Raw genomic sequence first — 16,229 nt, forward strand, 5'->3', positions numbered from 1 at the left:
AAAGCGGTAGAGACCTCCTTCAGGAAAAATCATCTTCCAGCCCAGGGGATTCCCCCCACCCCAGGATTCCAGGAAGCACCAGAAACTTAACATCCAACACCTAAAATAGCCCAATGGGTAGAGGTCAGTGTGAAAGCTCAACCAATAAAAGGCAGAGAATCAAGTTATCCAGGGGCAAGAAGCCCAGGATACTCCAGCATAATTGAAATTCAAGAAGATGACCTTATATCTATGCTGATTAAGAGGATAATAGAGGAAACAAATAAAATAAGTAAAGAATTAGAGAAGAAAAAGTCAAACAGATTATGGCCATCCATGAGATACATGGGAAAATGCAGCCAAACAGTCTGTGGCTTTTAGAGAGGAAATAATTAAATCACTGAAAGAAATAAAAGAAAAAGAGAAATGTTCAAACAAACAGTTCAAGAAACTAAAGGAAAAACAGGAAAATAGAATCAAACAGGTGAAGGAAATCAACAATACAACTCAAGATCTGAAGATAGAATTGGAAAAATTAAAGAAAACACAAACGGAAGAAAAAACGGAGAGGGAGAATTTAGGGAAGAAAACAAAAACTACAGAGGTAAATATAACCCATAGACTACAAGAGATGGAAGAAAGAATATCAGGTATGGAAGATACAATGTAGAAATCAATGCATCCGTCAAAGAAAATGTTAAATCCAAAAAATTCCTGACACAGACCATCCAAGAAATCCAAGAAAACATGAAAAGACAAAACCTAAGAATAACAGGAATCGAGGAAAAAGAAGATTCCCTCATTCAAGGTCCAGAAAATATTTTCAACAAAATCATAGAAGAAAATTTCCCCAACATAAAGGAGAGGCCTATAAGAATACAAGAGGCTTACAGAACACCTAATAAATTAGACCAGAAAAAAAATCCTCCTGCCACATAATAATCAAAAGACTAAGTATACAGAACAAAGAAAAAATACTAAAAGCTGCAAGGGAAAAAGGCCAAGTAACATATAATGGCAAACCCATTAGAATCACACCTGACTTTTCAACAGAGACTATGAAAGCCAAAAGGGCCTGGACTGATATCATGCAGACCCTAAGAGAACACAGATGTCAGCCCAGGCTACTATACCCCGCAAAACTCTCAGTCCTCATAGACGGAGAAAACAAGATATTCAATGACAAAAACAAATTTCAACAATACCTACACACAAATCCAGCATTACAGAAGACACTAGAAGGGAAAATACAACCCAAGAAAACTTGCTACATTCAAGAAAACACAGGAAATAATTTACCTCACTACAGCAAAACTACTTGTCCTTGCTTCACTTATTTGCATATCTTCTAGATTTGTGGTACCTAAAATGTGTTAGAAGATGAATCAGTTTATCGTGTCTAATGGTATATTATAATACTGATGCAGTAATGTGAGAAACAACATTATATCAAGACTGTTCCAGAACTGGGGAGCTATTCACCACACTGGCCCTTCCCATCAGAAACCTCAGGAGCAGCAAATGACCACTAAACAATACCCTGGCTGACTACCTTGACTGGTGAGGCAAGCATTTCCTAGCCTTGAAGGAAAATATGCTTTGTTGTGAGAGGACTTCTAAGATTTTTTTCTAAATGAATGAACCACTCATTTTCACTCATTCTTTTTCTGTGAGGCAGGTTTTTATGTGACTCAGGCTGGTCTTGAAGTATGTTGTTGTAAGCTTTGAACTCATGCTCCAGCCTCTACCTTCCATATCTTGGTATCACAAGTGTGTTACTATCTCCAGCTAAGATTCACTCATTTTTTGACTGTTGCAGCTAAGTAATAATAGTCAACAAAACTCAAGTATATATATACTAACATAATGCCTTGGAACTACCATTCATTTTTATGCCTAAGTGGACATTTTTATTTAAATAGTAGTTATTAGCTCTTATCTACATACCAAGCACCTGCGAAGTCCTTTACCTCATTTAATTCTCTCTCATGAGGGAGGTAATTATATTTACCCTTTATATGTGGGGAAAAATTGAGGTACACAGTGTTACACAAAGGATGTAAGTAGAAGTCTATGCTCTTAACTATTTGTTTCCTGTCCTGCTATCTGGTAAGATCCTGATAACTGCATAAAGGAATATTTCAAGCAAATCTTTCTTTGAAACATGAGTATCTGTACTAGACTGGACATTTCATATTAAATGGCAACCAGAAGTGTCTGATACTGGAGGAATTTTTAAAAAGCAGATCTTTCAAAAACATGGTTCCAATTTCAGGACTTTTGTACAAGTATGTAAAAAGAGATTTGAAAATGATCATTGTTGTTTCTCCTAAAAGGTTTGTCCAATAATTTCCAAGATAAGCATCCTATAAGATTTTCATTATAGTGAAAACTAAGTTCAAATGGTTACAGATTTGTGGCACATAGTCCACTCTCAATAAATGAAACCAGAATAGCATTTGCATTAAAATGATCAACAAAAACATTTTCAAGATAAATGTAACCCTAGAAACAAAATCATATTTGTGTTAAATTTAAGTCTAAAACATTCCCAAGTGATTATGTATTTGTTATCTGTAACCTATATGTTGAAATATTTACACATGTTTATCTGTGTGTGTGTATATGTGTGTATAAAATATAACCATTAAGTTCCAGCCAGAAGAATCAAAATATAAATTCTCAATCTGAATGTCATGACTCCTTTGGAGGTCTCACAACCCTTTCATAGAGGTTGCATAAGGCCACTGGAAAACACAGATATTTTCATAATGATTTATAACAATAGCAAAATTACAGTTAAGTGGAATGAAAATAATTTTACGTTGGAGTCACCACAACATGAGGAACTGTCTTAAAGGATCATAGCATTAGGAAGTTGAAAACCACTCATCTAGAAGAAATGACCACATCTAGCAACAAGCTAAGTTTGTAGTAGCACTCTTTAACAGAAGGAATCACAACCCTACAGAGGAATACATAATCCTAGAACTAGGTCAGGGATTCTACATGATAAGCTTGAAACATCTTACAGTGCCAGGAAATACAAAAGTATTCAACAAACAAAAGTCCCAAGATGATAGGATCCTGTCAAAATAACACAGGAAACAACTGAATGAACTCATAATGACCATAGCTAAAAGAACTAAAACATCAAAATAAAGTAATATTAGATTATGAACCAGAGTGTAAACTAAATACTGGTAAGTCCACACTGATAAATGGAAATGCTAAAATAATGGGGGTGGGGAGATACATCACCCATGACTAAGAATTCCAAATAGTTTATGCAGATCACTTATTTACCTTCCAATTAGTTGGAAAATAACTTCCCTTTCCTTAAGTGCGGTATATATACACTGCTTTCATTCCAAAGATCAAAACAGAACAAGATGAAGATAAAAGGTTAGCAATGTAGCAGAGAAACATGGCAAACATTTTCTCAGCCAGGTAAATCAAGGTCATTATTAGCTGTGATAATCCATATGGATAGTACAAACTCTGGATATGATTTGAAAACAACATCAAATAGTAATTTATCTCTAAAGCCTTCCTCTGAAATAATATATAATACCATTCTATAAGGGAAAGATCTGAGGAACACTCTACAAAGTACCTGATCAACATTCCTCTTAAAACTGTCATAGTATCAAAAAAAAAAAAAAAGTCTTGAAAAACTGTCACAGCCAAGAGGAACCCAGGGAGACATACAACCAAATGTTATATAGTTTCCTGTATGGAAGCTTAAAATAGAAAAAAATAACCTGGTTAAGAACTAAGAAAATATGAATAAAGTATAGACTACAGGTAATAATAATGGTTCATTAATTATAAAAAGGCACCAGGCTAATGTATGATGTTGGTAATATAAACTGAGTATAAAACGGAAACTCTGTACTAAATTCTCAATTCTTCTGTGAAATAAATCTGTTCTTAAATTTTAAAGTCTATTTAAAATTAGAGAAAAAATATACCTCAATATGTTCTATGAGTTCTGGAAGAGTCTTTTATTCACATCTCCAGCTCTGAAATGACCTTCTTTTCAGTAGTCAAGAAATCTGAGAAAATGTAAAGATAGTTACCCTTTTTGCTAATTCTAGTGACTTAAAAGAATGACAGACAAGATGCTAGACTACCTTTTAGGGCAGATGGCTCTTTGACAAGTATCATAACAAGCTGAATCATCTTTTTAGATAAAATTATTTTCTGTAGTAATTAAATACTACATTGACCCATAGAAGAAGTTGCATTTCAAAAGGACAAGAGAATGGTCTGCTGCTTATTTTCTTGAGGCTTTGTGGTACATGGATGTAAATTACCATCCTGAGCTCTCATTCTATTTAGACAAGAAAAGATTAAACCTGGACCAATGATAAACACATTTTAATTGCATGACTGAAATATTTAGGGAATGGTATTACATGTTTCTATACCACAAAGACTGATTTATATAGATAATAGTGACTTTATTCATTTATTTTGATAGTGAATACTTTCCGTAATTTAAAAATTATCTGCATTCTCAGTAAACCCAGTAATTCAAGGTTTATATCATCATGTTGGAGTATCAGGCTCTATCAGAGCTATCATACATACATGTTTCTAATTAATCTTCTGAGTATACTTTATTTCATAAACACAGAACTAAAATATCATAGCCCATTTATATTTTTAGAACTTTAGCATGTGTGTACATATATATATATATGTATATATATATAAAACTTCTCACTTTATATTGAATAAAAATGATCTTTAAGTATGAAGTACAAGTACTGATCACCCAACTTAACTGGTATTTCCACCATGTACAATAACCTCCAATATAATACAGCCCACATCATGTTACTCTACCATGAACTTCAAGAAAAACAGCTTCTCCCCTTTTAAATGCCTATGAAAAATACCAGCTGGGTGTGGTGGCACATGCCTGTAATCCCAGCATTTTCACAGGCAGAAGCAGGCAGGCCTCTTTGAGTTCAAGGCCAGCCTAATCTACAAAGCGAGTCCAGGATAGCCAAGAATACTCAGAGAAACCCTGTCTCAAAAAAACAAAAACAAAACCAAAACTAACTAACTAAATAAATAAATAATCAACCAACCAAGTAGTTGATACCACTTTCATAACTTTACATAATATGTTAATTTTTTATTCTTTCCTAGGTTTTATTAATATAAATTTTGAACAAAACAAACTCTTTGGCTACAACAGTTTATACATACTAAATACTCAGTAGGAACATCAAAATATAGGCTTTCAAAGTAGTTGGAAATTTAATATGCTCTGGTTAAGGTATCCTAATATTTTTGTTGGCTCAATTCCTAAATGACATTATTTCAAAAGAAAGATAAGACAACCTATTAGTGACACATTCTAGAGGCTGAAAAATATCAGTATTTTATTACTTGTATTTTTCAAATGCTAGGGTCATGACCTATTTCTATAGTAAGCAAATGTACTAGGCAATGGCTATTCTTAAGAAAAAAGCCAACAGAAAATAACAAAGTGTATATTTTGTTATACAAATATACCTGTTGCTATACTGCTATACCTGTTTACTTATTTTAATAACTAGAAGTTTTCTACTTGATTAAAAAACCTCTTTGGACAAGTGAGATTGACTCAGCGACCAATGGTGCCTGGCACTTAGCCTGATAACCTGCATTCATTCCCACATGTTAGAATAAGAAAGCAGACTCCTGCAAACTGTCCTCTTACCTCCACAGGCATGCTGTGGCACATATGTACACACATACACATAATTTAAAAACGTGATAAAAATGTCTATATGAAAACAGAATCAGCTTATGCTATTAATTTCTGTCTTTCAAATACAGCCTATGTGTTCCTATGGCTGTTTTATACATATATAAAGAGGCTCCTGTCTTTTAATACATGTATACATTTTTAAAATGAACTATTGGTATTCTTAATCCAGAAATTTAAGTTCTGTGGGAATCTTCTAGTGGATGGATTTGAAAAGTTAACAAAAACATCATTTATGTAAGTTGCAAATCTGATGTTCCCAAATAGTTGTTCATTCAAGAAAAACTGAAATTAAAAGTGCAAGAAGGCCCATATCCTCAAATTCAGAAAGATACACTGGAGCTTATAAACAATGTGGCATGACATGCTACAGTAGTCAGAAAAAGAAAGTTTTGCTTAGGGGAAGACAAAGAGAAGGAGAGCTGTAGAAAGCTTCATGTGAGAAATGGCAGTGAAGCTTCACTACAAAGAGAGGGGCCTGTTCTCATTTAAATAAAAACAACATAATTATAGAGCAGGAAAGCTCTAACACACCTCTATTAACAATTGTTCTGTCCTGCAAAAGACATTTGGCAGGCTAGTGAGGTGGCTTAGCAACTAAAACCTCTTGTCACACAGCCTGGAACCACAGAAGAAGAAAACTGATTCCTTGACTTCTTATGTGTTCCATGGCATGCAGATATTTTCATGTGTACAATGTAAATAAAATACTTTTATTATAAAGAGACATCTGATGTCTAGAGCTACTTTTAGTTGTCATAATGAGGAATGGACTGGAATCTGTCAGGCAGAGGCCAAGAGTGCTCCTAAACATCTCAGAGTGCACAGGAAGACTCCTGATAACAAAGGATTACCTACCTCAATATCATAATACTGAAGCAAGGAATCCCTGAGCCCAAGCCCAATGTAAACCCTTGGTTTACTAAAGATAACCGAAACAGAAGAGGAATTTAAAACCTGGCTAAAAAGCCAGTATATATTAAATAGGCTTCAGAGTCTCTTGTCTAGTGCTTAATTCACAACATCTACATCCTATTATAATCATATGATTTATTATATATAAATATTTTATTTATATATAATATACATTTATATATTTATGTGGTTTATATATAATTATAATAGGAAATATGTTGAAAAGAGCAGTGAAAAATTTCAAAGTACAAATACAAAGGTGATTCCATTACATAAACTATTGGTTCAGATCCATCAGACTCAAAGCCAGAATAATGTCTACAATACAACTAAAAATTGATAACCCTATTTGTTAATGATACTGGCATTACTGTTTGTTCAGTTTTCTTATGGAAAAAGGATATATGAGAATCAAGGCAACCTATATACCCATATACATCTAGTTATTGCTTGAGGTAGGTCTTGTATATTCCAATAGCTCCAACCATTGGCCAAATTAGCATCTAACATTAAATGAATTATCCAAAGAATTTTTACTGCTAACCAGGCAGTAGTAGCTGCTTAGGATGTTAGAAAGACATCCTAAGCAAATCTAAATCAATTACATGGGCATCTGTTCTTTTTTTAGCCTTGCTCTGCAGGTTGCTTCGTTTGGTTTGGTTTGAATATGGTGTTTCACCTTGTGCACTCAAAGTATATACCCAACTCAGCATCTCAAGTGCTGGAACTATAGGCATGCATCACCTAGCTTAGCTCTTAAATGCCTAACAGGAAAGGGTTATTTATCGGGAATGGTATAAATATGAGATATGTTAAGAGCAATAAAGAGCCTCTGTCCACTTAGGGAGGTAGAGGTCAGTGGATTGCTGAGAGTTTGAGGCCAGCCTGATCTACAAAGTAAGTCCAGGACAACCAAGGCTACACAGAAAAACCTTGTCTTGAAAAACAAAACAATACACCATCAACAAAGATATACAAACGTCTTACCTTCAATTTCCCAATTGACAAAACTTCAACTAAGACACCTTGTAAAGTTGATCACACTATAATTCAGGGTGAATAACTTGAAAAAAATCTTGGCCACACTGTCCTAAAAAAGTAAGAACGACCGAAGAGTTAATATTAAAACAGTGAAAGGCTTAAAAAGAGCATGACTTAATGATAGCCACGTACAATGAAATGAAAGATCATAAAAAGTAAATGGTCATTTGACAACACGAAACTTCATTGAATCAAGTTTATGTTTAATCAACATTGAGGAAAAACTTCCTTGGCTGCCTGAGATAGGCTGCTCCTATCAGTCACCTCTAGGGCCAAAGGCACAGGGCCAACTGGAAAGACACAGCTTTGCTGAGATTCTGGCTTCAAAGAAAGCTATCAAGAGGAGTAAGCCACCAGGGGGTCTCTGCAGCTTCCCAAGATAAAGTAGTCATTAAAATTTAATGCATTTGATTACAAAACTGTGCTGGGGCCCTTTAAAGGGCACTAGTCTTTAAAATTTCAATGACTCCATAGTGAGCCTGATTTAGTCTCCAGTAAATTACAGGACTTGGTACATTCCCACAGCTCAAGTGAGCTCTCTCTATACCCTAACGGCAAGACAGCTGCATGAAGTAAGTACAAGGTCTTTTCTTTCTCTTTTGCTTTTTCTGCCATTCAATCTCAATCAGGAAGGATAACTCACCCAAAACTAGGATACTAGATGCTTCTGTGTAACTCACAAAAATCACTAATCTATCATTTTGGGAGTGGCTTTTAACTTCCTGCAGAAGGAAGACAACTACTTTAACATAAGCTTTAATGAAACAATGCAAAGCATAAAAGATGAAAGCAGAGTCTTCAGTTACCCAAACTAGGATTTTTAACAATGATATCCAAAGTAGGATATTTTACAACCTATAACTAACTAAGAGATTTCAGGTTAAGCAAACAGCACAAGTAAAGGAGAATACAGATCTTCCATGGAGAAAAACTTTAGCGAATAATGACAGAAGTGACTAAATTATATATTATGTGCTCTTAGGTATGATGGTAATGATAGCAAGTGGTTTTGCCACACTTTTAAATATATAACCTGAACCTAGATAACAAGATAGATAATTTCCAGCTCATTTGAAATAGAGGCTAAAAGAACAAACCCTCACCAGAATGGCACTCTCTAAAAGTGAGAGCTGCTCTAGAGCACAAGAAAACTATGGAGAAACTTAACTGGGGAAACTTTCATATGGGCTAGGTGTTGCCTTTGCTGCTAGGGTATTATTAGGTGTGTTGTATGATAATGTTACTGCAGTCATGTAAGAAGCACATTAAGTTAGGAGTGTAATTATGTATTTAAGCTATAAGTTCTTGAAAAAAAGAAAAGTAATGGGGGGAAAAGCAAATATGGCAATATGTTGCCATGTACAGCAATTAGAAGTTTGCTGAGCTTTTTATTTGTATACATTTGGAAACGCTCATAAAGTTAAAAATGAAACCAACTAAGAATCATTATAGCTATTCAAGAAAAAAAAAGCAATACATTTGTGTAATACCTGAAAGATGATGATTTTGCCTGAGTGTGGTGGTCCACATTATAATCCAAGTATAAGTTTAAGACCAGCCTGGGCCACAAGAAATACTCTGACTCAATATAAGAAAAGAAAAATGTAGGAGGAAAACAGACAATTTTAATTATCTCATACAGAATATAGAAAAAAAAAAAACCTAAAACTAAAAAAAAAGCAAACCAGTATATTTAAATATTTATTAAAACTGCAGTAAGTCACTTGTCTCTTGGGAGTATTTAACAACTGTCCAATTGTACCCAAAACCCATTCAATTGGAATAAACTTTTGGTACTGTCAACCTAGCCGAACCTGTTTACGGGCCATAGAGGAGAACCTACCACTCCCAAGCTACTTATGTAATATAGTTTCCAAGTGTGTTCTAAGTACTTATTCTTAACCCTAGATGAGTACAGCTCTCAGTGAGGTCACATCAAAGCTGAGTTTGGTTTTTTTTGTTTGTTTGTTTGTTTTGTTTTGTTTTCAGTAGGCAGAGGCCATGACAGCAGTCTACAATGGACCAACCATAATGAAAAGATAATCTATCTACACTTACAGCTTAGAGAACACTGAAGAGGAGAGGGGGAGAAAAACTCTTAAGAGCCTGGGACCCAGGAAAACTCTGCTATAAGATAAGTATCTTTGGGACAGGATAGGAATTTGGCAATACCTACAACCTCCCAGCAATATGGTGGCCTGTAAAAAATCTGCAAAGTCTACACCAGTTGACATATAAACATGGATATTTCCTGAGGTCCCACCCCCATATGAATGAGACTTTTTCAGGAATGAGCCCCAAATTCTAATTGGTCAGCCCTAAGCAATGCACATTCAAGCACTTACAGATATTTGTGCACATGCATGTCTATAAATTACAACAATAATTATAAAAGAGGCCATGAATTTAATGGAGGAGTTGGAGGGGTGGGAATGATAAAAGTACAGTGTACTCACATATGAATTTCTCAAATAAACTTGCAGTAAGTGATGAGGCACTAAAGTACAGACTCCATACCCTGATTCTCTTGAGCTAGTGAAATGTAGCACACTTTTTATGCTACTTGAAAGAAGTTCATGGAAGGGAGAAATGGATTCAGTGAAGTAAGTTTGCTGAAGGAAAATAACCAAAGTAGACCACAGAAAACATTCATTATTAAAAGAAAAGGGGGGGCATGGAAAACTACCAAAGCAGTATATTCAAAAGGATTTGGTACAAGTCAGAGTTCTTTCAACACTTTTAAACATAAGTGATTTATGAGTGGAACATGGAAGAAAACAAATTAATGTGCATATCCCCAAAAAGAATACTTAAACAGGGATAAAGAAAAATTATGTCATGAAAGAACAGAAACACAATTGGAGGAGATGGCATACTCATATCTTAGAACTGCAGGAACCAAATGTCATGAAGTTGAATATACTACAAATAACAGGAGTAACAACAATAACTTTTCAAGACTGCCATAGAATAGGAGGTGAAAACAAAATGTGAGAGATACTTCAAAGTGCTAGCACCACCCATACATACAGAAGTGTTCACTACTCCTGGGACAGAGGTCTGAAACAGCTCAGATTTTGGCTTTGTTAACTCAGAAGGATAGAGCAAACAGGATTTTGGCTAAGATTCCAGTAAGAGTGGCTGAAAAAGCAAACAAAGAAAGATTACAGAAGATATTCATAAATGCAGTAAGTGGGAAGTCTGAGTTTAACCACAAAGGTGACAAATGTAATGGAAAGCAGAGAGACAGCTTCTTTAGAACTGGACACAGGAAAGGGGTGATGCGTGCAGAGATAAAAGGGAAGAATAACACAGCAAGCTTTCTAACACGGCACTAAAACTGGTAAATCTCACAGCCAGTAAAATAATACTCTAGGTGTAGACTAGCTTGAGGGTCAGTGACAACAGGATAGCAAAGAATCATCTCTTAACTGTAACTTAGGACATGAGTCACAGGGTCTTGATATCAGAATTTACAGGGCAAAAAAAAAAGCATAAAACAATAAAATTGTAAAGTCAGTGAGGCCATAAGAATTAAAATAAATGGAAAGAACCTTAAACCAATCCCACTGAAATCAGGGACAAGGCAAGGCTGACTACTCTCTCCATATCTCTTCAACATAGTTCTTGAACTTCTTGCTAGAGCAGTAAGACAAATAGAGGCAATCAAGGGGATTCAGTTTGGAAAGGAAGAAGTCAAAGTATCTCTATTTGCAGATGATATGATAGTACACATGAGTGACCCCAAATATTCTACCAGGGAACTACAACAGCTGATGAACACCTTCAGCAAAGAGGCTGGATACAAAATTAACTAAAAAAAAAATCAGTAGCCTTGCTGTATACAAAAGACAAATGGGCTGAGAAAGAAATCAGGCAAACAACTCCCTTAATAACCGCCACAAACGACATAAACTACCTTGGTGTAACTCTAAAAAAGCAAGTCAAAGACTTGTATGAAATAAACTTCTTGTCTCTCATGAAACTGAAAAGCTTCTGTAAAGCAAAGGACACCATCATAAAAACAAAACAACTGCCTACAGATTGGGAAAGAATCTTCACCAACCCTTTATCTGACAGAGGGCTAATATCCAGTATAAATAAAGAACTAAAGAAGCTGAAAAGCAGCAAACCAAGTAATCCAATTAAAAAATGGGGAACAGAGCTAAACAGAGAATTCTCTGTAGAGGAATATCGAATGGCAGAAAAACACTTAAAAAAATGGTCATCCTCATTAGCCATTAGGGAAATGCAAATCAAAATGACCCTGAGATTTCACCTTACACCCATCAGATGGCCAAGATGAAAAACTCAAGTGACAACACATGTTGAAGAAGTTGTGGAGAAAGGAGCATCTACTCCACTGCTGGTGGGAATGTAAACTTGTACAACCACTGTGGAAATCAAAATTAGCGCTTTCTCAGACAACTAGGAATAGCACTTCCTCAAGATCCAGCCATACAACTCCAAGGCATATATCCAAAAAAGGCTCAGGTACACAATAAGGACATTTGCTCAACCATGTTTGTAGCAGCCTTATTTGTAATAGCCAGAAGCTGGAAACAGCCCAGATGCTCCTCAACTGAAGAATGGATGCAGAAACCGTGCTACAACTACACAAGGGAGTATAACTCAGCCATGAAAAATAAGGAAATCATAAAATTTGGAGGTAAATGGTGGGACCTGGAAAGGGTCCTCCTGAGTGAGCTGTCCCAGAAGCAGAAAGACACACAGAATATATACTCACTCATATAGACATATAACATAGGATAAACCTACTAAAATCTGTACATCTAAAGAAACTAATCAAGAGAGAGGAACCTGAGTAAAACGCTCAATCCCTATTCCAAAAGGCAAAGAGGATGGACATCAGAAGAAGAAGAAAACAGGAAACATCCTAGGAACCTGCCACAGAGGGCCTCTGAAAGGCTCTGCCCTGCAGACTATCAAAACAGATGCTGAGACTTATGGCCAACTGTTGGGCAGAGTGCATGGAACCTTATGTAAGAAGTGGGAAATAGTAAGATCTGGAGGGGAAAGGAACCCCACAAGGAGAGCAACAGAACCAGAAAATTTGAACACAGGGGTCTTCCCAGAGACTCATACTCCAACCATGTACCAGGCATGGATATAACCTAGAACCCCTGCACAGATGTAGTCCATGGCAGTTTAGTATCAAAGTGTGTCACATTCTAATGGGAAGAGGGACTGCCTCTGACATAATCTGATTGGCCTGCTCTTTGATCACCTCCCCCTGAGCGGGGAGCAGCCTTACCAGGCCACAGAAGATGACAATGCAGCCACTCCTGATGAGATCTGATAGACTAAGATCAGAAGAAAGGAGAGGAAGACCTCCCCTATCAGTGGACTTGGGGAGGGGCATTCATGAAGAATGGGGAGGAAGGGTAGAACTGGGAAGGGAGGAGGAAGGGGCTTATGGGAGGATACAAAGTGAATAAAGTGTAATTAAAAAATAAAAATTAAAAAAAACAAAAAACTTCTGATCTCTGAAGAAAGAAAGAGAAGATATCAGAAGATGGAAAGATCTCCATGGCTTGGCACAATTAACATAGTGAAAATGGCCATCTTACCAAAAGCAATCTACAGATTCAATGCAATTCCCATCAAAATACCAGCACAATTCTTTACAGACCTTGAAAGAAGAATTCTAAACTTCATATGGAATAACGAGAAACCCAGAATCGCTACAAAAGTCCTCTACAGTGAAAGATCTTCTGGAGGTATCTCCATCCCTGATCTTAAGCAGTGCTACAGAACAAGAGTAATAAAAACTTCATGGTAATGGCATAGAAACAGGCTGGTGGATCAACAGAATTGAATAGAAGACCCAGAAATAAACCTACACACTTATGGACACCTGATTTTTTACAAAGATGCCAATACCATTCAGTGGAAAAAGACAGCATTTTCAACAAATGGTGCTGGACAAACCGGATGTCTACATGTAGAAAAATGCAAATAGATCCATACTTATCACCCCACACAAAACTAAAGTCCAAGTGGATCAAAGACCTCAACATAAAACCAGACACACTAAACCTGTTAGAAGACAAAGTAGGAAAGAGCCTTGAACTCACTGGCACAGGAGACAACTTCCTGAACAGAACACCAACACAACAGGCTCTAAGAGCAACAATCAATAAATGGGACCTCATGAAACTGAAAAACTTCTCTAGAGCAAAGGACACTGTCATCGGAACAAAACGACAGCCTACAGACTGGGAAAGGCTCTTCACCACCACTATATCTGACAGAGGGCTAATATCCAGAATATATAAAGAACTTAAGAAGTTGAATAGCAACAAATCAAGTAATCCAATTAAAAAAGGAGAAAAGAGGGAACAAGTCAGGAGCCTGACACAGAGGACCTCTGAAAAGCTCTGCCCTGCAAACTATCAATGTGGATGCTGAGACTTATGGGCAACCTTTGGGCAGAGTGCAGGGAATCTTAGGAAAGAAGTGGGAAACAGTAAGATCTGGAGAGGACAGGAACTCCATAAGGAGAGCAACAGAACCAAAAAATCTGAGCACAGGCATCTTTCCTGAGACTGCTATTCCAACCAAGGGCTATGCATGGAGATAACCTAAGACCCCTGCACAGACGTAGCCCATGGCAGTTCAGTATCCAAGTGGGTTCCATTGTAATAGGAACAAGGACTGTCTCTGACATGAACTGATTGGCCTGCTCTTTAATTACCTCCCCCTGAGGGGGAAGCAGCATTACCAGGCCACAGAAGAAGACAATGCAGCCACTCCTGATGAGACCTAATTGACTAGGGTCAGAAGCAAGGAAAAGAAGTCCTCCCCTATCAGTGGACTTGGGGAGGGGCATGCATGCAGGGTGGAGAAAGGGAGGGATTGGGATGGGAGGAGGGAGAGAACCACGGGGGATACAAAATGAATAAAGTATAATCAATAAAGGAAAAAAAATAATGAAACTAATCTTTATAAAAAGAAATGGTGTACAGAGCTAAACAGAATTCTCAATACAGAAATATCAAATGGCAGAGAAACAAAGAAATGTTCAACGTCCTTAGTCATCAGGGAAATGCAAATCAAAATGACCCTGAGATTTCACCTTACACCCATCAGAATGACTAAGTTTAAAAACTCAAGTGACAACACATGCTGGAGAGAATGTGGAGAAAGGAGAACACTCCTTCATTGCTGGTAGGAATGTAAATTTGTACAACCACTTTAGAAATCAATTTGGCATTTTCTTGGACAATTAGGAATAGTGCTACCTCAAGATCCAGCTATACCATTCCTAGGCATATATCCAATATATGCTCAAGTATACAACAAGGACTTTTGCTCAACCATGTTTATAGCAGCTTTATTTATAATAGCCAGAAATTGGAAACAACCCAGATGCCCCCTCAGTTGAGGAATGGATACAGAAATTGTGGTACATCTACACAATGGAATACTACTCAGCAATTAAAAACAATGAAATCTGCAGGCAAATGGTGGGAACTAGAAAAGATCATCCTGAGTGAGGTATCCCAGAAGCAGAAAGATGACTCACAGGGTATATACTCACTCATAAGTGGATATTAGACATAAATATAGGATAAACATATTAAAATCTGTACACCTAAAGAATCTAAACAAGGAAGGCCCTGGGTAAGATTCTCATTCAGAAAGGCAAATGGGATAGATATCAAAAGAGAGTGAAAACAAGGAACAAGACAGGAGCCTACCACAGAGGGCCTCTGAGAGACTCTACCCAGCAGGGTATTAAAGCAGATGCTGAGACTCATAGCCAAAGTTTGGGCACAGTGCAGGGAATCTTATGAAAGAAGGGGGAGATAGAAAGACCTGCATGGGTCTGGAGATCCACAGGGAGGACAACTGAACCAAAAAATCTGGACCATCTGGACCCACGGGTCTTTTCTGAGACTGATATTCCAACCAAGGACCATTCATGGATATAACCTAGAACTCCTGCACAAATGTAGCCTGTGGCAGCTCAGTGTCTAAATGGGTGCCCTTGTAAGGGGAACAGGGGCTGTCTGTGACATGAACTCAGTAGCTGGCTCTTTGATCACCTCCCCAAGGGGTGGCAGGCTTACCAGGCCACAGAAGAAGACTATGTCCTGAAAGACAGTCCTAATGAGATCTGATAGGCTAGTGTCAGATGAAAGGGGAGGAAGTCCTCCCCTATCAGTGGACTGGGGAAGTGGCATGGGAGGAGATGAGGGAGTGAGAGAGGGCGGGATTGGGAGGGGATGATGTAGGGTGCTATCGCTAGGATACAAAGTGAATAAATTTTAATAGATAAAAAAATATATTTAAAAAGTGGCCAGGATCATGTGCGCAAGAAAACACATGCAGCACACATGCAGGCATGGGCATGGGCGCGTGCACACACGCATACACACACACACACACACACACACACACACACACACACACACAATACAATTATAACCTAGAACCTCCATGTAGCCCATGGCAGTTTAGTGTCCAAGTGGGTTACATAGTAATGGGAAGAGGGACTGCC

The 16,229-nt window shown here is 37.1% G+C and overlaps 1 protein-coding gene across 6 annotated transcripts in view; it reads right to left on the reverse strand.

Moving 5' to 3' along the window:
• The window catches only part of Tab3 (TGF-beta activated kinase 1 (MAP3K7) binding protein 3), an 80,008-nt gene that overhangs the window by 51,331 nt on the left and 12,448 nt on the right, over positions 1-16,229 (reverse strand). For 3 of the 6 annotated variants that reach the window (XM_021627812.2, XM_021627811.2, XM_060376759.1), the window contains exons 2-3: positions 7,649-7,751; positions 3,954-4,037 (exon numbers count right to left, since the gene is read on the reverse strand). The gene's annotated coding sequence lies outside the window, so the exon portion shown is untranslated. The remainder of the gene's footprint in view (positions 1-3,953; positions 4,038-7,648; positions 7,752-16,229) is intronic. The other 3 variants (XM_060376758.1, XM_021627813.2, XM_060376760.1) reach the window with 1 other exon arrangement.

Source organism: Meriones unguiculatus (genome assembly GCF_030254825.1).
Source record: "Meriones unguiculatus strain TT.TT164.6M chromosome X unlocalized genomic scaffold, Bangor_MerUng_6.1 ChrX_unordered_Scaffold_30, whole genome shotgun sequence".
NCBI classification, from domain to species: Eukaryota; Metazoa; Chordata; class Mammalia; order Rodentia; family Muridae; genus Meriones; species Meriones unguiculatus.